The following is a 26,317-nucleotide window of genomic DNA, read 5'->3' on the forward strand; positions in this document are numbered from 1 at the left end:
TTTGAAGCAGACGCAGCTAGGTGATTCAATGGACAGAGTGTTGGTCCCAGAGTCAGGCAAATGAGTTCAAATCCAGCCTTAGATAAGTACTAGCTGTGTGACCTTGAGCAGGTTACTGTAAAATGGGGATAATAATAGCACTTGCCTGTCACAGTTGTATTATTAATGAGATAAGATAAATGTGTATGTGTACAGATATATGCCTAACACTTAGCATAGTGTTGGATACACAATATCCAACTATGTAAATAGTATACATAGTATCCACTATGTAAATGCTAGCTAAAAATTATTATTATATCTCTAGAAAAATAGCAAAGATATTCTCTATTTCAGAATGTCTAAGGAGTAGGGAAGTTTCACAATCAAGGGATTTATATTGATATTAGATTCCCAGACAAATAAAAATATCCATAAACAGGAGAGCCTATAAATAGAGGGAATTCATACCTCTACCTATTCATGCATCTATGTGGTGCACTGGATAGACTGCCAGGTCTGGAGACAAGAATACTCATTTTCCTGAGTTCAAATCTGGTCCCAGACCCTTAACTAGTTATGCAACCCTATTTGCCTCAGTTTCTCCACTTGTAAAATGAGCTGAGAAGGAATTGGAAAATCATTTCAGTAGCTTTGCCAAGAAAAACCTAAATGGGGTCACAAAGAGTCAGACACAACTGAAAAACAATTGAACAACAATATACATATATATATATACCTAAGATAAAGTCTTAAGGCAAAAGAAAACCAAGCCTGGGAAGGACCAGGTCCCCCTAAAGGGTGATTGTGATGTGTAATCAATCAATCCTTAAGTTTGGAATAAGGGACATAGAATCACAATTTTGGAGAATTGGAAGGGACTTCAGTGTCTATCTATTTCAACCAAGTCACAAAGAGTCTCCCCTATAAAATACTTGAAAAATGGTCAACTGTCTTTGAAAGATGCATCCAAAGAGAAGCAGCACTGTACTTCTTGAGACAGACCAGTATTTTTTTTTTTTTTGGACAGCTTTCATTATCAGGAAGATTTTACTGACATCCAGCCAAAATTTGCCCTTTTTTGAAAAATTTCCCCTAAGGGACCAAACAGAACAAATCTAATCTAAATACAAATTCTTCTATATGACAGCTCTTCAAATACTTGAACATCGCTATCATGTCTCTCATGAGACTGCTTTTCTCCAGGATAGACATACCCAGTCTTTCAACCTCCTATGTCATGGTCTTAAAGCTCTTCACCAACCTAATTATCCTTCTCTAAACACTCTCCAATGAAGCAAAGTCCTTCTAAATTGTGGTGACTACAATTAAATGCAATATGGCAGATGAGATCTGATAGAGGTAGAGCATAGTGAGATTTTTATTTTCCTAATCCTGGAAGCTATGACCTTTTAAGTACAGATCATCACTAGAACATTACAAAAAAAAAAGAAAGAAAGAAAGAAAAAAAGAAAAACAACTGTTGTATAGTTACACTTTCACCATTTTATTCTTATAAGGTTGATTTTTTTTTTTTTTTGATATCCAAGTTCTTTACATTTATTCCTTCTGGATTTCATCTTATTAGATTCAGTCTAATGTTCTAGTCTGACAAGATGCTTCTATTTCTTGAGTGCCATCCAGTATGTTAGTGATGTATCTTATCTTGGTGCCATAAGCAACGTTGATGAGCATATCACCTATACTTTTATCTAAAAATTGAGAAAAATATTAAACAATACAGGGCAAAGTATAGATTCCCAAGAGACTTTCTTGGAAATCACCTGCCATATTGATACTAAACCCTTAGCAACTATTATTTGAATATAGCTGTCTGACCAGATCTCAATACATCTGATTTTATCATCATCCATTCTATTTCTCTTCATCTCCATTGGAATAACATGAGAATTTTTATCAAAAGCTTCACTAAAGTCTTTATCTCCATTCATGGCAAAATCACCCTAATCCATATCCTTATTTTTCTTGCCTTCTCTATTGCAATATCCTTGATTGGTAACCCAGATTGATTTTTCTGAGTAGGTAAAAGGCCATTTTTTGCCTCATTTCTTAATCTTAATCATTGAATGGGTGTGGCTCCAGAAAACTGAGACTTGGGAAAGACTTTATAGCTTTAAAATGTCAATGTCTGGCACTGCCTCCAGGGCCATCTTCAGTCATCTTAATTTCTATTTTGCTACTGGAACAGAGAGATGTGGAGAAAAAAAATGAGACTGGTGACTTCCCTCAAATCTAATTCACTTGCAAGTCAAAATATCACTTTCCTAATTGCATGGTCCTCTTCAAGAACAAAGGAGAAATAGCAACAGCCTTGTGTAAAGTGTGTGTCCCCATGTAGGCTACATGTGCATGTCTGTAGGCTTTTCCACATGTTAATCATTGGGAGGCATGAATCTTGCTCTCCCTCATTCTCTAAGAAGGACTTTGATTTCTGCCTATACAGAAATAGCAGAAGGGGCCAGAAGACTGGCATATTATTCTCTGTAATAGGTTACCATGATAGAATTTATACACACACACACACACACACACACACACATACACATACACATACACACATATTCCTTCAAATATCTCTTTTCTAAGAGAGAGTTTTTTATTTTTAGATTAAAGTCACTTTCTTTTCTGGTCACTTAAGCTTTTAGCTATAAACTTGACCCCTTCCCACTAAATGCTATTTAAACAAAAGACCATCAGAAATGATGAATGGTAAATAAACCCATTTATCCAAGCAGAAAGCAAACAGAAATCAGAGAAGGTATAGAATTTAGAATTTACTGGGCAAGGCACAGTGTAAATGAGTTCTACCTTAGCTCGATCAAGAGACAAGCCTCAATTTTACCAAAAGTAAATTCCCCAGAATCTCTAAGGAGACAAGCTAGAAATCAGAAACATAGTGAAGAATTAGATTTCTCTTTCATATTTGCCTTATAAAATTTGTTTTCTTCCTTCCCAAAGAATCTATGGTTTTACATATATATACATACATACATATCTTAAAGCAAGCAGCAAGAAGAAAAAAATATTTTCTCACTCTCAACTCTGAAAATAGTGATAAACCATTTTCTCTAACAATTTTGAATTATAATTAGGCAGTAGCAGGCAATTCACAATTGAGCTCCCAGAATCCAGTCTCTCCTCTCTCTAATCATGTCTCCAAATTAACATTCTGAAAGAAGAGGCTGGACCATGTCCCACCTCTGTTGAAGAATCTTTCATGGTTCCCTACTACCTTTAGTTAAAATAGAAATTATCCTCTTTGGCATTAAAAGCATTTAATAATCTGGCTTTTTATGCATTACTCCTCTTTCTCATGTCTTTGCATTCTAGTCAAATTGGCCTGTTTGTTGTTTCCTGTAAACAAAACACAAGCTATCTCCTTCAAGGGACTTTTCTTGATTCCCCTGGTTATTAGTGCCTCCCACAGTTAGTGCCTATGTATTTTTAAAAATGTATATCCTATCTTTACTTAATTTGTAAGCATATAGTCTCTATAATGTAACATAACTCCTTGAAGGCAAGGATTGTCTTAATTTTATTTTTGTATCTTCCATGCCAGTCACACAGTAGGCACTTAATAAATGCTTTTTCATTGTCAATTGATGGCACCTTTGGAGAGAAGTCAGGTTGCCACATTTCGCGAAGGATATTGACAAGCTGAAGTTCCTTTAGAGGGGGACTAACCATGACAAAGGAGGCTTGGTTGAAGAACTGGGGATATTTAGCTTGGAAAAGAGAAGACTTAGGGAGATATATGGTTATCTTTGAATCCCATGGAGGGTTGATATATACAAAAAATCTTAGATTTTTGGTCATCCAGTGAATAAAGCCCTGGGCTTGGAGGCAGGAAACCCCAGCCTCAGCCAACTTACTTCATGTGTGAACCTGAGCAAGTCACTTAACCTCAATTTTCTAATCTGCAAAATGGGAATTTTGTCTCCCTGAGCTGTTATGAAAATAAAATGAGACAATAATTATTAAGTCTTTAGCATCTGGCAAGCAGTTGGTGTTATCTATTATTATTATTCTGTTTGACCCTGAAAAGTAGAACTCAGATCAATGAGCAGAAGTGACAAGGAGGGAAATTTCTATCCAATATTAGGAAGAATTTCCTAACCATTTGATAATGGAATCATTACCTCAGAAAGTTTCCAGTCACGGATGGTCTTCAAAATCAGGCTTGATGATAACTTGTTGGGCATGTTGTACACTACAGCAAGTTCTTATTCAGGTTGTCTCTGATTCAGTGAAGTAACTGACTAATGTAAAGATGCTATATTTATCCTTTACAACCTGGCTCATTCATATACCATCTCTCCTATGAAACCATCCCTGATTCTTACAATCAGGTGCTTTTTCTTCCTCCTTAGAATTCCCATTTTTCTTTATCTTTTATGAAATTATCACATGGATTGGCATTATAATTATTTGTGCATGTCATAAGAGTATCTACTATCTACCCCATACAGATTAAGTTAATTATTTCTTAGAAGGTATTGAAATCATCCTTGAAACTTAATCTAAGACTAATGTATGAACCACTGATTTGGCTTCATGATAGTCCAGTATAAAAAACCAGTCTACAATGTTGGAACTCTGTCTTCCCAGAATCAGCCAGAGTCAGGATAATCAAAAGTCTTTATTCTTGGTCTTTTTCAGTCACAGTCAGGGGATTAGATCTAGCAATCTCCACACCTCCTTCTTCTCTCTCCACAGCCAGGACAATGCCTCAATTTCCTCCTCTTACTCCACCCACATGTCACTTCCCCTCCTTTGTCCACACCCACCGATGGAGCCAGCACCGAATAGTTGGGGAGGGTCATCCTTCAAACATGTTAATAGAGAATTGTCCAATTGGCAATTAGTCTCACGTGCTCCATTATCCAAGTGCATTTGCTCAGTTTTACACTACAAGGAGTCAGTGGTTCTTCCTTTGGCCCTAACCCACCAGGACCATACCTTGGAAAATGGGGGAAAGGAAGCTGTGCCCAAATGAATGAATTTTGTATCTTTGTTGAATATCCTTTCCATGTTATGGCCAAGCACATTTATTTTTGCTAACTATTAAATGATCTGTGAATGTCTCATTTTCTCCTTATTACAAACCCTAACCATTAGAACGGCTTAGAGCTAGGTCCAATCTAGAAGAATATATATACATAGCTAACATCCTTGTATGAGAATAAGGAAGCATCTGATCAGTGCTAGATTTTTTTATTAAAGTGTCAGAAGTCACTTAGACAATGGACTCATAAGCCTAAACATGTTTATTGAAGAAAACATATATTCAAATATAACCCTGATGTTTTCTTGCTATTCTCACTAACCTGAAGTAGAAGCTCCATTTAGAATATCCTTGTATTTTGGGCACCTTTGGAAAAGGTATATGGTGTTAGAGGTAGGCAGGAATCATTCTACTAGTTCAAAGCTCCCTCAAAGGGAAATAATTTTTTAATGCCCTAAAGGAAGAGCAAATGGAAAAATACTGTTTCTGTTAAGGGCAAACCTCTGCTGGTGAAGAATATCAGGTCCAGTTGTGCTGCAGAGACTTGGTCCTGGACAAGAAGGAACCAGCATACCTGGTGGTGAGTTGCAGAAGCAGTGGGACAGGGATGCTGCTGGCTATGAGCACTTGCAGGACGGGAAGTTTTTGAGTTGGAGCTCCAGGTCAGAGGGGAGAGCTGAAGTGAGGCACCACTTACTTCCACCTTATGATTAGCGGTGTTTACACCAATAATTCTAATTTTTAAAAAATGAACCAGCAAAGAAGAAAGAATCCCACCAAAGAAACATACTAAGGAAGCAGGGAAGACTGGGGTTCATCTTCAGAGGAGGATACTAAAGTTAAAAAAAGGTTTCTTCTACCCCAAAGAGTAATATTAAATAACTTCCTGCCCAGAGAGTATTTATAGAAGAACTCAAAAAATAATTTAAAAACCAAATGAGAAACATTGAAACCAAACATAAGAACAAAGATAAAAAATCCATCCAAGAAAAACAAGATTATGAAAAAAAAGTTAACCAATTAGAAAAGAAGATACAGTCTCAAAGATGAAAATAACTTTTTGAAAATTATAATTGAGCAAGGGGGAGCCAGTAAAATTATAAGAGGTAAAAAATAACAAAACAATATAAAGAATGAAAAAATAGAACAGAATATGAAACATAAGAAAAACAATAGATCTTCAGGACAAATCAAAAAAAATATATAAGAATAATTGTGATAAAAAATGAACCTTGATACAATAATGCAAGAAATAATCAAGAAAATTGTCCTAGAAAAATAGAACATGGGCAGCTAGGTGGCACAGTGGATAGAGCACCAGCCTTGAATTCAGGAGGACCCGAATTCAAATCTGGTCTCAGACACTTAACACTTCCTAGCTGTGTGACCCTGGGCAAGCCACTTAACTCAAGCCTCAGGGTGAAAAAAAAATAGAATGAGGGGAAAGTAGAAATAGAAAAAAATCCACCAATCACCACTTCAATGAGATCCTTTGTGGAAAACACATAGGAATATCATTTCCAAATTTGAAAACCTCAGATCAAAGAGAAAATTCTGCAAGAAACAAGAAAAAAAACAATTCAAATACAGTGGAGTTACAAGTGGAATTGTATAGGAATTAGCAGTAACCACAATAAAAGATCACAGGTCCTAGAATCACATATACTGGTGATCAAAAGGACTGGGTTTGTGGCCTAAAATATATCCAGCAAAATTATCCATAATATTGATTTTTTAAAAAAAGGACATTCAATCAACTTGCAGATTTTCAGCACTTTTGATCAAATCCAATAGAAAATTTAACATATAAAAGCCATTATCTAAGATTAACTTCAAGGAACTTAACATGGACAAATCCTTTATGTTTTTTACATGGAAATGTATAACATATGTTTAAAATTGACACCAGTAATTGGGTAGGTCAAAAGAAAGATTGGGGAAGAGCTGAATATGATCTGACTCTAAAAAGCAAAACTGTCTAGGAAAAGGTAAAAATAATAATTATATTAGACAAATGAAGTATAGAGGAAGAATAGACTCAGAGGTACTGATTAGAGTGGGGGGAGGAAGGCTCATAGTTCTGAAAACTTACTTATATCGGGAATGGGTCAAATAGGCAACATTGCACACACACACATACACACGCATATATATATATATATATATATACATATATATATATCATGAAGGATATCCTTATATGTCCTCTAAAATGTATAAATAAGGGGGGAGATGGGGGGGGGAGAGGGAACAAATGATGGAGAAAGAAGACAAGGGAGGGAGCCATGGGGAAAGGGAGGCTAAGTAATAGCAAAGCAAGTTAAGGATCAGAATTAAAGTAGAAGAATTAGCATGAATAGGAAAGTAGAGATATGTATAAAAATAATAACAAGGATCAGGAGTAGAATTTATCAGAAAAAAAGTGTGGCTAGTATTCATTGATTTTAGACAAGAGATATATGTCAGCCACACAAATATTGTTTTAGATATATGTTTACATGTGAGTAAGTGCATGTGGAGATGTGTGGGTGTGTATTTGTTTGTAGATAATGTATAATGTAAATAATGTTTGTGGATAATGTAATAGCTCTATGTATGTGTGTATATAGATATATGTATAAATGAGTGGGTCTGTGGTTGGATTTGAATGTATATGTATCTCTATCTCTTGCTGTATGTATGTATGCATGTATATATATATCTGTATGTATGTATGTATGTATGTATTTGGGCTTAACTATAGCCTGCTTGAGGGAAGTGGGGGGATGAAAAGGGAAAAAAGAATAAAGCAAAAAAAAAGTATGCACAGAGAATAAAAGAACAAACTATAAGGAAGCAAAGAAAAGGACACTCATAATTTCTTCTATTACTTTATATCTTATTTTGAAATGGAAATTTATTGTTATATATTTTGAATCCTCAAGATTTTGCTAGGCATATGACAATGTTATGTTTGCTTTGTTTTATTTTTATGTTTCTTTTCTGTCTTTCATTTTTCTATTCTGTATTTTTTTCTTTAATGAAATAAATAGAATTGGAAAAAAAAGAGTAAAGAACAAATCTTGACAAGCCAAGAATCATGGATCTCAGGCTTCAAAGGCAAGCCAGGGACTAGATATCTTCAGCACCCTTCTACTCTTTCTTACTAGATCTGAGGCTCCTAAAGGACAAAAATCATGTGCTTACTGGGAGAGGTAGGTAACATAATGGATAAAGCATTAAACTGAGGAGCTAGCAAGACTGAGTTCAAATCCAGCCTCAGAAACTTAATAGTTCTATAATCCTGGGAAAGTCACTTAATCCTGTTTGCCTCAAGTTCCCATATGTAAAATGGGACATACTGGAGAAGGAAATAACAAATCACTCCAGTATCTTTGCCAAGAAACACCAAATTGGATGATGAGGAATTAGACATGACCAAAAGGAAGGAAAGTCTTAACTTGTTATTTCATGATTGTGGGGAACTCTACTACATTAATTCTGTCTACTCACTTGGATCAGCAATTTATAGTCTCAGAGTATTACCTGGGGCCCTGAAAAACTAAGAGATTTTCCCGGAATCACACAGTCAGTACTGGTCAAAGGCAGATTTGAATCCAGCTCTTCCTGGCTCCAAAGTACACAATGGTACTTAATAAATATTTCTTGGCTTGAATTTACTGAATTGGGTATTTGTTTTATATCCAGCACTGACTTGCAGAGTGCCTGTGGACAAGTGATGTTAGTCCTACTCTGTTCCTGAAGTTAATTATAGTGGAGGGAGCTAGAAATTGTCAAGCCCACTGCAATCAGCAGGAGCACTTTTCCACCACAAGGCATTATGTCTTATTATTGTTAATAATCATAAAAGTTATGGTGGCTCCAAGGGCTCCCAAGATAACCCTAACTCTGCTTCATTTTTCCTCTCTCCCAGTGATAGACTCCTTCATTGTAATATTAAATGGCACTCATCAACCTGCCAGATTATTGGACAAATATTTATTTTTGTAAGCTGTTAAATACAGAGCACTGGGGTAATGCTTCATCTAATTGCTCTAAATGATCACAATCCTGGACCCTTACACACGAAAGGCTCCTAGAATTTCCACCAATGAGCTTTGGTCATCTTTTGCAGGAGTTAAGTCTTATCAAATGTATGTCAAGGAAGGAAGGTCAGGGGACATAAATTTATTTTTACACTGTGCCAGTAAAAATAGGTGGAGATGATGCATGAGGCTGAGTAAAGTGTTCAGTAAATAGAATAATAGGAGTTAGACTCAGAAGAGATGTGAAAGGCCATATAATTCAAACCCCTCATATTATAGGAAACTGAGATCTAGTGGTAAGGTGACTTACTTGCTCAAAGTCAGCTTGATAGTACTTGCTCCAGATTTAGCCAAGATATTTCAAATTTTGTCCTCCAATAAGTTTGACTATTAATATAGCTTGGGATACATTAATAGTTCTAAAGACTATTAGGAAAGGGAGAATGGAGAAATTATCCTTAAAAACAGTGGAAACAGAGACATTATTAGAGTAATATAAAGGAAAAGAAAAGGAAAAAAAATAACCAGTAAAGGCCTTTAATCTATCCTTTGATTCTTTAATTTGGAGAACAAAAATACACATTTATGAAATTTAGAAGTTTGAAGTACATAAGTTTAAATTACTCTCCCAGGTCAGAGACTCAGCAGCAAAACAGCCTGGGTCTTATATGTATATGGCCACTTAGATCTCATAATATAATAATATATAAAATAGTATAATATAATAATATATAAAATAGTTATATGACATAATAATAATAGTTTACATTTATGTAACATTTTAAGGTAGGCAAAATGCCAAATATACATCTCATTTAATCTTCCCAATATCCCCATGGGTGCTATTATTCTCTTATTTTACAAATGAGGAAATAGGCAAATAGAGGCTAAGGGATTTGCCCAAGTTCATGTAACTAATAAGTATCTGAGGTAAGATTTGAAATCCAGACTTCCTGACTTGAATTCTTCCATTCTGCTCACTATGACACACTAATAGGTGTAGAGGTCCCATCTACTATAGAAAAAACTCTACTATTAGAATGGTGGCAATAATAAAAATTAATTCATGTACTTAATCTTGTGCATTGGGAAGGGTGAAACTTTCTGAAAGATATGCTTTGGAATTGTTTGCAAAGTCAGTTGGCAAACAAGCCCTGAGATCTTCAGATCTTACTACTTGGTTAAAAATGGTTCTTTCTGAATTCACTGGAAAATATGGTCTTCTCTTCCTCTATTAGGGGTTAATAAATGCTTATTATTTGACTGTTGATTGACTGACCTATGAGATGCCAACAATCTGACAGATTGTGTGGATTTTTTTCTACTACTCTTCCCCCTCCCCAAGGTCAATTTTAGCTAATCTTGACATTATATTATATTGTTGATCTAAGTTTAGGGAGGTAGTCATTAGATGCCCTCAATAATATCCCTCTGACTAATATGGAAGATAGATTGGGAATTGTATAGCTACTTAAAATAATAATAATAATAATAGTACTAAAACTTAAAATCATACTAAGACTTGGGACACTTTGTATGGTGCTTGACAATTTACAAAGTTATTTCTTCACAATAGCCATCTGGGTAAGGTGGTATGATTATTGCCATTTTCTAGATAAGAAAACTAAGGTTAAATAATTTGTCCATTGTCAATGTCTGTCTCATAACAAGTGTTCAGTAAATAGAATAATAGGAGTTAGAATCAAAAGAGATGTGAAAGGCCATATAATTCAAATCCCTCATATTATAGGAAACTGAGATCTAGTGGTAAGGTGACTTACTTGCTAAAAGTCAGTTTGATAGTACTTGCTCCAGATTTAGCCAAGATATTTCAAATTTTGTCCTCCAAGAAGTTTGACTATTAATATAGCTTTGGATACATTAATAGTTCTAAAGACTATTAGGAAAGGGAAAATGGAGAAATTATGGTAAGATTTTATTAAAATTTTGGAAGAAATAAAGAGAAAAGAAATACTTCAATTCCCATGATGTTCTTTATTAACTGCAGACAGGTGTTTGTTCTACAATATAATCAACTCTGCTGGAACTCTATCTTTCCAGAAATCAGCAAGAGTCAGGATCACTAAACGTCTTTATTCTAGATCTTTACCGTCGCCTCCAACGCCAGGTCACGAGTGCAAGTGAGCCTGAGTTCCACCACCCAAGTTTCTCTTGCTCCTCCCACACACGTCACTTCCCCCTCTTTGTCCCACCAATCAAGTCAGCACAGAACAGCTGGGGAGGGTCAACCTTAAACAAGTTAATAGGGAACCGTCCAATTGGCAATTAGTCTCACGTGCTTCACCATCCAAGTGCATTGCTCAGTTCTAGCCCTTTACATCTCCCGCTTTCTTTTGTTTTAGACCACAGGAGGTCGCGCCATCCCTGACCTTTCAGGGAGATGAGAACCCCAAAAAGGACGTGATCACGCCCCCCCTGACTTCTCAGGAGGGGAGATGAAAGCACTAAAAAGGAGATAATCACGCCCTCCCTGACATCTCAGGAAGGGAGATGAGAAGCACCAAAGAGAAGTGGGGATTTGCTAGCGGGTTTCTGGATTGAAGGGCCTTATTAGAGACAAGTATGCACAAACCCATCAGCATGGGAGTTATTACACAAGCACATAGCAATAACGCAGAGGCTATTAGTGGTGACTCTCCCCACAATCAGTGCAGACTCGATGTGGTGTAACAAACAGGAATTGTACATGCAAATAGTGACATAACAAACAATATAAATCAACATGGTATTGTAAGAGATTTCCAGAAGTCCTAGAAGGAGGGTATGTAGACACCAGACACACATACCCCTTCTTCAGCAACCAAGAGATAGTCCAAAACCAATCTATTGTCCATTGCTTCACTGTTAGGGAATCCAATGATCCCCACAAGTTTTTGAAATCCCACATCAGTCTTTTTATATGTTAGGGAATCCAATGATCCCCACAAGTTTTTGAAGTCCAGCAACAGTCTTATGATGCCTCAGAGAATCCAATGATTCCTGAGGACTTTCAGTCCTACAATAGTCTTATGATGCCTCAGAGAATCCAATGATTCCTGAGGACTTTCAGTCCTACAATAGTCTTATGATGCCTCAGAGAATCCAATGATTCCTGAGGACTTTCAGTCCTACAATAGTCTTATGATGTCTCAGAGAATCCAATGATTCCTGAGAACTTTCAGTCCTACAATAGTCTTATGATGTCTCAGAGAATCCAATGATTCCTGAGGATTTCAGTCCTACAATAGTCTTATGATGTCTCAGAGAATCCAATGATTCCTGAGACTTTCAAGTCCTACAATAGTCTTATGATGTCTCAGAGAATCCAATGATTTCTGAGGATTTTCAAGTCCAACAGTTTTTGATGTCCATGGGTCAAACGCCATAACTGCCAGGTTCTTTCAGTGGTGGGCACAGTCAGCAACGGAACCACCCGATGTTTCTTGGGCCTTCTCCTTCGTTTCAAGGGTCTGCTCTGTCTCTCTCCGATGGACAAGGCGAATACGGCTCGTTGGCACCCATCTGATTCCTTCTCCATCTGTAGAGATACAAGCAAACCCTCTCCCCCAAGCAGTTAACCTATCTGGTCCCTTCCATTCACCACTTTCTGGGTCTCTCCACATCACTTGGCGATTATCTAAAGACAGTGGAGCTGCTCGCACTAGACACTGCCCTTCCGGTGAGTTATAAAACCTGTCTGCTGGAGCCAGTGCATCTTTGTCAAAAATTAAAAAATTAATGGTATAGAGAACTAAATTTAGAAGTTCTCTAGGGTTACCCGTGGCTCCCCCTTTCTTTTGTTTTTGGAGGAGTGTCTTAATATCTCTGTTTCTTCTCTCTACTATTGCCTGCCCTTGAGGATTAAAGGGTATGCCCGTGGTGTGTAAAATCTTATACTGTGCACAAAAGTGTGTAAAATGTTTAGATGTATATGCAGGTCCATTGTCTGTTTTTATTGCTTGTGGCACGCCCATAATTGCAAATGCTTGTATAAGGAATTCAGTGACCACTCGGGCTGTCTCTTTTGCTGCTGGTATTGCAAATGTGAATCCTGAAAAGGTGTCTACCACGACATGGATAAAAGATAGACGACCAAAAGATTTATAATGGGTCACATCCATTTGCCAAATTTCATTAGGTCTCAAACCACGAGGGTTCTTCCCTGGAGGGAGTGTAGGAGCATGGAAAGGAAGGCAAGCTGTACAGGCTTTTACTATGCTCCTAGCTTCTTCTCTTGTTATTCCAAACTGCAAACGTAAAGCTCGGGCAGCCTGATGATATTTAGAATGAGACTCTTGTGCTTCTTGAAATAAAGGAGTACTGGCCAGCATGGTTAGAAGGCTATCTGCCTTTGAATTACCATCAAAAATAGGACCTGGAAGTCCACTATGGGAATGGACATGCAAAATATAAATCTTACCTGGATGCTTTCTCACTTGCTCTTGAAGCTCTTTAAAGAGCTGATATATATTGGAGGCTACAAATTTTATTTGGGCTGTGGCAATTCTTTGAACCACACCTACTGAATAGGCTGAATCAGATATTATATTTATGTCTCCCGGATAATAAGCAAGAGCTAGAATGATTGCATACAATTCATTCTGCTGAGTGGACTGAAAAGGAGTTCTGATTACTCTCTTTATAGTTAAGTCACGAGAATACACAGCGCAAATATTATGTTTGGATGCATCTGTAAAGATAGTTGGTCCTTTAAGAGGAACTTTAGAAACCTTTTCTTCAAGAATCCATTGCCAATTATGCAGCAGTCTGGTTATCTTTAATGGAGACCCGTGTGCAAAATTTGGAGCCATGGCTAATAAAATTTGCCACTCTGGGATGGTTTCGCAGCACACATTAACTTGTGCATTAGTATAAAAGGTATATATCTTATCAGGTCTTGTCCCAGATAATTGTACTGCTCGTTTAATGGCCTTTAATAAAATTCTAGCCACAAGCACTGGGTAAGGAATAAGGCTTTGTTCTGGTTGTGCTGGGAGGTTCACCCACTCTATCACACTGTCTCCTTGATGAAGGACTGCTGTGGGGGCCTCTTGTGTAGCAAAAACTGATATTTCCAAGGGTTTTTGAGTGACTCTTTCAACCACATTGGATAAAGCCAGTTCAACTTGTCTCAAAGCCTCTTGAGCTTCTTTTGTAAGCTGGCGTGGTGAATTTAAAGCACTGTCTCCCCTTAAAATGTCATATAATGGTTGCAATTGACAGGTAGTCAAGCCTAGCACGGGACGCATCCATTGGATATCTCCTATCAATTTCTGGAAGTCATTTAAGGTGTTTAGCTTCTCTGTTCTTAAGGAGAGTTTTTGTACTGTAAGCACCTTAGGATATACTTCATATCCTAAATATTGAAAAGGAGCATGTCTTTGAATCTTTTCTGGAGCTATGTGCAATTTATAATTCCTTAGTGTTTCTATGGTTTTTTGTAGACATGCTTCTAACATTTGTTCCTCAGGTGCACATCCCAATATATCATCCATGTAATGTAATAACATTACTTTTGGAAATGCTTTTCTTACTGGAGTAAGAGCAGCAGCAACATACATTTGACACATAGTAGGGCTGTTTTTCATTCCCTGTGGCAAAACTGTCCATTCATATCTTTTATAAGGCTCAGCTAAGTTAACGCTGGGCACTGAAAAGGCAAATCTTTTCATATCCTCCTTATCTAGAGGGATAGAATAGAAACAATCCTTAATGTCTATAACCCACAGAGGCCATTCTCTAGGCAACTGAGTAGGAGATGGAAGTCCAGGTTGAAGAGTTCCCATAGTTTCCATCTGTTCATTTACCTTTCTTAAATCAGTCAACATCCTCCATTTTCCAGATTTCTTTTTTACAACAAATACTGGGGAATTCCAAGGACTTAGAGAAGGTTGTAAGTGTCCTTGATCAAGTTGTTCCTGTACTATATCTAGTAAGGCCTGAATTTTATTGTTATCTAAGGGCCACTGTTCTATCCACACTGGTGTATCAGTTTTCCACTGGATAGGAACAGGTGAAAGTGTTGGCAGGCCTTCAACAGCAGCCCTGCCTAAAAAACCGAAGTACTCATTTTTAACCCTAATTGTTGTAAAATGTCTCTTCCCCACAGATTGATGGGGATTTTTTCAACTATAAAAGGAGTAAAAACTCCTGTTTCACCTTCAAATACCCATCTTAAAGGGGTAGCACTAACTTCAGCTGCTATTGATCCTCCTACCCCAGACATGTAGGTGTCTGCCTTAGTCTTTGGCCAGTGACTGGGCCAGTTGGCACCTCTAATGACTGTGCGATAATCAGAAAAGTTTTAAAAATACAGTTCAGTTAATTTCTAAGAAACCTTACAGGGATAAGATCTTGCAGTTAGAGAGAGTGGAGTTTTATACTTGTAAAACTGCTAGGATCGTCTTTGGAGAGTTGAAACTCCTCTTTTCTTACCTCGTGGATTTTCCACTTCCACAGGTGAGCTTGATTTCCCAACCCCCTACAGGTACTTATAAAACAGTGTTTATGTTTAGAATGGGTTGGAAAATTGCTGTTTTAATCACTAGAATAATTAGACAGTGTGTGATCTTTGACCCAGGAGGAAAATATCAGATTTATTGAATCGCACTCCTGAAGTACAATTCGGTATCAGAAACTCAAACTTTGATTTTTAGGCAAAAGAATTCAGGGATATAGCCGAGTGTTCTAGTAAAGTCATTACTGCACAGACTATCCCCAAGATCTTCTCTTCTAAACAAGAGAAGGGAATTTTGGGATATGTGATTGCTTACAATTTTTAAATTTTGATTTTACATTTTTAAACATTTTTGATTTTACATTTTAAAGTTATTTTGGTTTTATATTTTTAATCTATTTTGGTTTTACATTTTTAAATTCTTTGCCTTTTACCTTAGCAATGCACTTCGGGCATACACAGAAAGTGCAGCTAAGTGACAGACTGACTAACTTTTGTCTGACTTTTGATCTTTTTGACAACAACTTTGTTTCCACTGTGATGTGGAAAGGCCTGGATGGCATTTGGAAAGGCCCAAGTTGGGCCCTGGGTACATTCCTTCCTAGGTGCAGATCCAGCAGTAGAGTTCATCCCCACCAGAGACATTTGTAACCTGGGGATCCAAGAGAAGGACCAGACAACAGCCCAGAGGGACCTGCCAGATGTCCGCAGCCCTTCAGACGCTGATGGCAGCGATGCCCCTCCTGACCGTGACACCAGAGACACCAGACACAGTTCCAGTGTTGCAGCTGAAATGGACTGTTTTGGGTGATACGCAATATAAAGACTGTAAATGGACAATGGGCCTGCTTGCTTCTCCCGTGGCCACTTGCCATATGGTGGCCTGGGAAGAGGCTTTGCCCTATGCTTTCTATTGAAGGACTATGCTTTTAAATTAGTGGGTGAAAAACCAACACACCCACCTGCCATTGTTATTGAGACAATGTTACTGGACATGACTGCTTATGTGCACCTGTGAAACTAGAATTGTTCTAGAATTGTGAAAAGTGCAATAGAGAATTGTGATAAGCTAGAATTGCTCTAGGATTGTGAAAAGTGCAATAGAGAATTGTGATAAGCTAGAATTGCTCTAGGATTGTGAAAAGTGCAATAGAGAATTGTGATAAGCTAGAATTGTTCTAGAATTGTGAAAAGTGCAATTGAGAATTGTGATAAACTAGAATTGTTCTAGGATTGTGACAAGTGCAATTGAGAATTGTGATAAGCTAGAATTGCTCTAGAATTGTGAAAAAGTGCAATTGAGAATTGTGATAAACTAGAATTGTTCTAGGATTGTGACAAGTGCAATTGAGAATTGTGATAAGCTAGAATTGTTCTAGGAGTGTGAAAAGTGCAACAGAAAATTGTAAGAAACTAGAATTGGTCTAGAACTGTGATAAATGTAACTAGAATTGTGACAACCTACCTACTGATATTTGTTAACTAGAATTGTGATGTTTTACCTTGTTGACTTCCCACCTCAGTGTTGACATCCTACCTCATTGGCATCCAACCTCTTTGGCATATTATCTCGAGTATGACTTTGATGAATGGGTTGAACACTTGAGCCACTGTTGAGCCTGATTCTCATTGTCATACTTCTGTTTACTAATCTGCTGCTTTGTTCCTCCTTGGGCATAACACTCTGTCATCTCATGGACCAAGTGAACTACAGCTGGTGCTAAAAGTTTAGCTTGGTGAGATGTGCGGTTCCCGCAAAACAAGAGAAAGGGAATTGTAAGGGCCCTTTAAATGGGCGGACACAGTGCATCGGGATTGAGGCCCAGAAGTACTTTCTGTGGATATTAGGACTGCCCTTGGGCGGGATCCTGGCCATATTGAGATAGTTTTGTAATGGGTGACTCTCTCGCTGATTGGCTGTGTGTGTGACCTCACAGGCCCTATATAAGCCCACTGCAGGCAGCAACCGCCCTCTTTAACCTCCTGCTGTTCACCCTGGCTCCTAGCCTGGGTGGCCAAGCCAAGATGGGTAGCCGAAAGAGGTAAGGGTTTTGGTAGTGAACACGTGGGTCTTCTGACCAGGTGTTCACCAGGGAACCAACAAGTCAGGGCATCAGTTAGGGCATTATGTGAGTAGGTATAATAAAGGCTTTTAAGATTACACGTGGCTGTTCTTGAGTGCGCTACCGGTTATTAAGCTATAGATTCAAGAGATTGTGGCCAGAGACCTTAGAAGGCCTCAGAGGAGGCGAGCCGGGTAGAGCTCACACTGCAAAGGACAGTGGTCTAAGGTACTCTGGTGGGTCTAGGACAGACTAGTAATTGTAACTGCCAGGAGAGCACGTTACACAACTCATCAAATATTTATTAGGTAAGTACTCTATGCTAAAACACTGGCACCTGGAGTACAAAGATAGAAATGAAACACCTTATGCTTTCAAGGTATTTATAATCTAGTGTAGGGGGAAGGATATGAGAAATGATGTCACAGATACCAATAAATCAATTAAATACATAAAATTTAGAAGTAAAATAAATAATTTGGAACATAAAGCAAAAATCTTTAGCCAAGTGGCAGATTTACTGAAAAATAGTATGGAGCAAATAGAACTCAGTGATTTCATAAGATAATAAGAAATAGAAGGACACGATGAAAAGACTGAAATAATTTTGGGGAAAACATGTAAGTTATCTTATGATCAAAAACAACTAACCTAGAAAACAGTTTGAAGATAGAGAACTTTTCTATGACTAGGTTCCCTAAGTGCTAAAATGCAAAGAAATATTAAAAACAGTCCCTGTTCTCAAAGAATTCCCATTCAAGTGGGAGAGAGAACAGGTAAATTGCTTGGTATATAGATAATTTATACAGGGTAGATGAAGGCAATTTGAGAAGAGAAGGTATTAATAACTGGTGGCATCAGGGGAGAGACCAGGGAAGAAAGTAGGATTTAAACTGTGTATCAAAAGAAGTCAGGAAAACTAAGATCTTCTGCATGTGAAGGAGGGGCAGAGGATTCCAGGCATAAAGCACAGCCAGTATAACGGCACCGAGATAGGAAGTGGAAGTCATTTTCAAGAAATGGCAGCACTGATGGATTTTAGATTTTGTAGAAGAAATTTAGTTGCAATTAGACTGGGAAGAACAGAAGGGACAGGTTATGAAGAATTGTAAATAATAAAATAGAGAACTTTGCATTTGATCCTGGACATGATAGAAAACCACGAAACTCAGTGAGCAGAGAGGTGATATGATTACATATTACTTAATAAAAATTGCCTTGGCCAATAAGTGGAGCATGGCTTGAAGCAGAGAGAAATTTAAGGCAGGAAAACCAGTTAGACATCTATTGCAGTAGACAAGATGTGATCACAGCCTGAGCTAGAGTTGTAGCTATATGAGAAAAAGAAGATACATAGGAGGGATGTTGTGAAGGTGGAAATTAAAGGATTTAGCAATAGATTGGCTATGTGGGATGAATAAGAGTAAAGAGGTAAGGATTATAATACTTTTTGGCTGGAAGAATAGTGGTATCCTTGAGGGGAGAGTTTTAAAGAAAATATAATGAATGCTATTTCAGACATAATGCATTATAGGACATCCAACTTGAGTTTTCCAAGAGACAGCTGGAGATGGATGACTGGATAGCATGATCAAGCAAGGATCTGGGAGTCATCTGCACAGAGATAATAAATGAACCTATGGTAAAGCTGATGAGCACCACCAAGTGAAACAGTGAAAATCAAAAAGAAAAGGAGGCCCTGGATAGGGCCTTCAGGGGAAATGAAGGACCAACAAGGAAAAAGAAAAGGAGTGCTTAGATAGGAGAACCAGGAGGGAATGGTGTCATAAAAACTTAGAGATAAGAGAGTATATTTAAAAGAAAAGAATGATTAAAAGATTCAGATGTTGCAAAAGAGCCAAGAAGGAAGGAGAAAAAAATCAATTGGATCATTAAACAAATTTCTAACTCTCTTAGAATAAGTGAGCAAATTGGATTTGAAAAGAGCTCACCAATCATCTCCTACAAGAAACCCAAAGTGAGAAATACTCAAAACAAATCCAGAGTTTCCAGATCAAAGAAAAATACTTTAACAGCAATAAAGCACATTCAAATAAGCAGCAAATTCAAATTCCAGGAAAGACTAACCAGGATAACACAAAACCAAGTTGAAACTAATAGTAAGAAGAGAAAATCTTGGTATCCAGTATATCAAAACATAAAAGAAAAAGATTTACAACTTAGAATAACTTGTCTTGCAAAAGTGATGTGATATGGTATGATAAGGTATGGTATATTGTGGTATGGAGAGGTGCTGTGTGGTGTTATATGGTATAGGGTACTGTGGTGTGCATAGTAGAACATAGAATAATATATAATAAAATAATGTAATAGAAGCTTTCTGACCTGGAGTCAGGGATATTTGGATTCAGTTTCTACATCTACCTTTGAAAGTCAGTTAATTTCTGCCTGCTGTCATTTTCTTATCCATTAAGATGAGGATAATAATAGCTCCTATCTCCTAAGGTTGTTGTGAAAAAAATATTTGTCAAGTGCTCTGCAAACTTTAAAGTGCTATTTAAATGTTTATTATTATTATCATTATTATTGTAGTTTGCAAACATTAAAGTTCTACATAAATGTGAGATTTTGTATATATATATATATTTGAAAGCATGAGCTAATGTTATACATAGTGGAAAAACATTAAAGGCAGTCAAATTAGCAACAACTCTTAAATAAAGATATACACCCAGCATTCCTATTTAACGTATCTTTATGCTTATTAGTGATAGCTCTTATGCATGAAAAATGAAACTGAAGTAATTTCCTGGAAATGAGGAAGCTGAAGTAGCTTGCTAAGCAGATGACATTGTATATCTGGAAAGTGTATAATACCAAAGTGTATAATTAACAAAATATTAACAGAGGTAATAAATAATGGGAAAATGGAAAGCTGCAAATAAAACCCATCAAAATCATTTCTATGTACTAACCCTAGAATCAAGAGAACCTAGTGGAAAGAGAAATATTTTGTAATAAAAGGAAAATGTATCAAGCATTTGGATATTCACTCATCAAAAGACATAAGAAATTTATACAAAGAGAACTTCAAAATGATTTTGATTGAAGGCAAGGAAGAACTGAACGCAAAAAGGCATCTTTCCTGTTCATAATTAAATTAAGCAAATCTAGCAAAAATGTCAATTCTTACCAAAATAACTCTTGGGTTTAATGCAATATTAATTAACACACCAATATATTCTTTTATGTGAATTAAACAAAGTTCATATAAAATAATATATAGGCAAAAATTATCAGGAACTGTTAGGGAAAAGGTAAGTGGTGATTACCAGATCTCCAAATATACCATAAAGTAATACTTATAAAAACCATCTGATATTAGTTAAAGAAGAAAAAATTTAGCATAAAACTCAATATGTATAAAAGATAACTATTGGATAAACCTACGTGTAAACATCAGGGGATGTCAACACTATTCAATAAAAATTGTTCAGAAAACTAAGTAGCTTCATTGTAAAAAAAAGTTTAGATTCAAAATTAATAACATATATTGAAGTATATTTTATATGGAAGATCTGAAAATGTTAAATCATTTAAAAGTCTAAAAAAGGAACAATAAAAAGGCATGCCTCATTTTATCATACTTCATCTTATTGTACTTCATAAATATTTTTTTTTTTATGAATTGAAGCTTTGTAGCAAACTTGCATTGAGCAAATATGCTGTTGCCATTTTTCCAGCAGCATGTGCTCACATAATATCTTTGTATCACATTTTGGTAATTCTTGCAATATTTCAAACTTTTTCATTTTTGTATATTATAGTGATCTGTGATCTTTGATGTTATATTGTATTGTAATCATTTTGGAGCTCTAGAAATCACACCTATGTAAGAGTGAGAACTTAATTGATAAATGTATGTGTTCTGACTGCTACCCTTCCTGTCTCTCCTCCTTTGGGCCTCTCTATTCCTTGAGACACAACAATGTTGTAATTAGATTGATTAATAACTCTACAATAGCCTGGAAGTATTTAAGTGAAATGAAGAGTCATTCTATGTGCCAAACGTAATTGTTGTCTTGTTTTAAGAAATTGCCAGAGCCATCCTAACTTTCAGATACCACCAGTCTAATCAGTCAGCAGACATCAACATCAAGGCAAGATTTTCTACTGGTAAAAAAAAAAACAAAAAAACTGAAGGTTTAAATGGTGGTTATTATTTTTTAAGCAATAAAATATTTTAAATTAAGGTTTGTATACTTTCTTTGAACATAATACTATTGTACACATAAGAGATTGCAACTTAGTGTAAACATAACTTTTACATGCATTGGGAAACCAAAAATATTCATTTTTTTTATTGCAATCTGTTTTTTTGAGGGTAGGATTCTAGGAAAATGGTGGAGTAGGTTGGTAAATTTCAAATTCTGCAGATTTTCCCCACAAATAGAACAAATTTGCACCTCAGGGAGAACCTATATTGCTGAAAAATCAACTTAAGGGCAGAACAGGGGTCCTCCACTATAACCTGAGATCTAAAGAAAGACTCTGGGGTGAGGACCCCTGTGAAGAGTAAACACCTAAACCCACAGAAACCCCAAGTGGGAAGGCCTGGGGCTTGGTGGGTTTGGCTGAAACCTCTGTAGGAACCACAGAAACTTTCACTCCAGGACAGTGTGTGGAGTCAGGGTCTGAGCCAGGGAAGCCTGAGGGAACCTCTGCTGATTGGGAACACCAGGCCCTGCTGTGCTACAGAGACTGGGAGAGAAGGAGCCAGCACACCTGGGGAGTGCAGAAACAGTGGGGAAGGGATGTTGCTGGTTGCAGACACTTTCTGGAGAGTGGAACTCTTGGCCTGGAGTAATCTTGGTCAAAGGGGAGAGCTAAGGTGGATCCAGAAGCACCATCCCCCCTATCTCATGATTAGAGGTACTTATACGAATACCTCTTATTTTCTATCAATCAAATCTGATAGAAGCTTTAGAAAATTTCTAGTAGAAATTGTAGCATATAAGAGCCAGTATCAAAGATTAATTTGAAGGAACTCAACATGGACAAATTATTTATGTTTTTTTTTTAACATGGATAAATGTATACCATATGTTTAAAATGGACACCAACAATAAAGTAGCTAAAAAGAGTGGGGCAGAGTTAAGGTAAAAATAGTAATTGAGTTATACAAATGAGGTGCAAAGGAAGAATAGACACACACACAAACATATATGTATATATATATATATATATATCATAAAGGTTATAGCACCCTCCAAAATCTATAAAGAAAACAGGCAGACGAGGAAGCAAAGGGTGAGGGAAGAAGACAAGGGAGGCATTCATGGGTGGGAGGAGATTAAGTAATAACAAGGCAAGTTAAGGAGCAGAATTAAAGCAAAGAGTCAGCAGGGATAGGAAAGTGTGTGGGGGAGGGTGATATATATACATATCCACACATGTGCACAGCAGATAACAAAAGAACAATTTTCAAGGTAGTAAAGAAAAGATGGACACTCATGAATATAATTTCTTCTACTAATATATGTACTTTCTTGATCTAGTAATTTGTTGTTATATATTTTGAATCCTCCCTGATGGTCTGCCAGGCCCATGGCAATGTTCTCTTTTGTTTTATTTTATTTTACTTTGTATTCCTTTTCTTATTTTCTTTTTTCTTATTTTTTAAAATAAATTTAAAAAGAATGTTTGCTTTTTTTTTTTCAGAGGTCTGGAATCAAACCCATAATATCTCTGAGGTATGTTAACATACTAAATTATTAACTATGTTAGTTTATTCAACAAGGATTTATTAAACAGTTTTTATGTACCAAGCACTATTCTAGATGCTGGTGGTAAAGAACTGTTTCTTTATCTCAAATGACTTTACCATATAATAGGATAAAACAAGCAATTTCAAAGAAAAATAAATGAAAAACACATACAAAGAAAATTCTGGTGGCAAATCATTAAGCTACACAAACAAACATAGGTTTGATTATACAGGAAAAATATTTGCATAACAAAAGGAAAATGTTTTCAGGGAATATGCCAGATCCAGAAGCCATAACAAACTGATGTATTTCTATGAAACTAATAATGAAAAGTCTGCAGCTGGCCAGTAGCCAAAGGACAATTTGTGAAGGAGGAAGCACAAATATTAATAATCATATGAGAAAGCATTCACATTCCTTAATAATCAGTGACACCACATTGACTTGCTAGGACTGTTATAGGAGCAAGAAATGATAAAATCTGATGTTGGCAGGCTGTGGGACTCTAATACAATATTGATGAGACTGGTGCAAATATTTTGAAGAGAAATATGACAGTGTTCAATAAGTCACAAGACTGATCAGATCTTTTCTTGCAGTGCTTCCATTATACTGAGAGAAGGAACTGTTTAACTTTTTTTTCTTTGTAGTCCCAATTCCTAGCCCAGTACCCAATACATAATAGACACAATATATGCTTATGGATAGATTGCTCATCATAGTTACAATCCCATAATAATATTCTTGCTCATACTAATTTCACTAAATCATTTTTAAAAGTCTTGCCTCCCAGAGTATTCTCCCAGATTTTCCCAAAGAATCCCAGGATTCTCAATACTCAGAATCCTGATATAGCATCATCACCTATGCCCATATGCTGAATTTTATCATTTCCCCTCCCAAATAGAACTGGAAGGGAGCACAATTCAAAAGTGTTGGATCATTTATTTTTAAATGTTTATTGTTGTTAAATTATATCTGACTCTTCATGACCCCATTTTGGATTTTTTGGCAGAGATAGTGGAATGGTTTGTCATTTCATCCTCTTTTTTCCCCTCAATAATATTCTATTCTTCCAAATACATGTAAAGATAGTTTTCTTCATTCATTTTGTAAAACTTTGAGTTCCAGATTGTTTTCCTCCCTCTCTTCCCAAGATAGCAAGCAATCTGATATGATTTGGGTTAAATATGTGCTATCCTTTTAAACATATTTTCATATTTATTGTATGCAAGAAAAACCAGATCAAAAGGGCAAAAATCACAAGAAAGAAAAACAAAGAAACAAAAGTGAAAAATATTATGCTTTGATCCACATTCAGTCTCCATAATTCTCTCTCTGAATGACATAGCATTTTCCATCCCAAATCTATTGGAATAGTTTTGAATCACCTCATTGTTGAGAAAAGCCTAGCCCATCACAATAGATCATCACTTAATCTTATTGTTACTATATGCAATGTTCTTCTGGTTCTGCTCACTTTACTCAGCATTAGTTCATGGAAAAGTCTTTCCAGGGTTTTCTGAAATCAGCTTCCTCCTCATGTCTTATAGAACAGTAATATTCCGTTTCTTTTATATACCATAACTTATTCAACCATTCTCCAACTGATGGGCATCCAGTTAATTCCCAATTCCCTGCCACTACAAGCATTTTTGCACACAAGAGTTCTATTCTCTCTTTTATGATCTCTTTAGGATACAGACCCAATATGGTATGCATAGTTGGATAGCCCTTTGGCCATAGTTCCATATTGCTATTCAGAATGATTGGATCGGTTTACAACTTCACCAACAATGCATTAGTGTCCCAGTTTTCCCACATCCCCTCCAACATTCATCATTATTTTTTCCTGTAATATTAGCCCATTTGACAGGTGTGTAGTAGTATCTCAGAGTTGTCTTAATTTGCATTTCTCTGATCAATAGTGATTTAGAACATTTTTTCATATTGCCATTTCATTTTCCAACTCATTTTATAGATGAGGAAACTGAGACACACAGGGTTAAGTGACTTTCCCAGAATCACACAGATAGCAAAATGTCAGAAATCAGATTTTAACACTGGAAGATGAGTCTTCCTGACTTCAGGCCTTCATCCTATCCATTGATACCTAGTTGTCTGAAGGGATATTTACTTCTGAGCAAATATTTCCGCCTGTTAAATTCCATGACCAGCAATGGTAAGAAGTGGCAAAGGAAAGAAAATCTCCTTTTTCCCTATCAAAAAATAAAAGGTTAGACTATTATTTATAATAATTTTGTGCCCTTGTGGCTCAATCAAAGAGAGAAGTATTATAATTGGTAAAGAAATCACTGAGTGCTAACAATTTGTTAGCATATTAACACCTTGTCCTCTGTGATTATATCCTGTGATTACATCAGCTAAGCTAGAGAAAAGAACCCTCTTCCTTATATATAAAAATACATGGAAGGGCATACAGAATAAGAATATTTTCCTTTCCTTTTAACCTTATAGAGATTCATTTAATCTCTTTGATGATGAGTGAATATTTGTATTTAAATATACTTTCATTGATATAACAATTTTCTATAAATCTCACCCCTCCTTCCTTCATAAAAAGCTATCTAATAATGAATAATAAAAATGAGAATAAAAATTGTTTAGCCAAGTTAACAATGCATCCAAAAGTCTGACATTGTAAAGATAGTCTCCCATATTTGTAAAGAAGGAGGGATATACAAAAAATTTTTCTATGGTAGTTTGTTGCTTTGTTGATTTATTTAGTTTACCATGTTATGAGTTAATTTGTGATTTTAATCCTTAATTTTTGACTATTTTTTGTTAGTGGCTATTATATTGATAATAGAAAAATGTTTTTTTTTTAATGCTTTAGAGCTTCACTGATAAAGAAAGGATCTTATGAAAGCAACTTCTAGTGCCAATGACCTGGTCATTATCATACTTTTTTCTGATGTACCTGATTTTATCTCAGACTCTTCTGTTCTCTGATTGGAACTACCCATCATTACCCACTATCATCATACTCACTGGGCACTGAATTTCCACTCAGGTGG

Source organism: Sminthopsis crassicaudata, chromosome 1 (genome assembly GCF_048593235.1).
Source record: "Sminthopsis crassicaudata isolate SCR6 chromosome 1, ASM4859323v1, whole genome shotgun sequence".
NCBI classification, from domain to species: domain Eukaryota; kingdom Metazoa; phylum Chordata; class Mammalia; order Dasyuromorphia; family Dasyuridae; genus Sminthopsis; species Sminthopsis crassicaudata.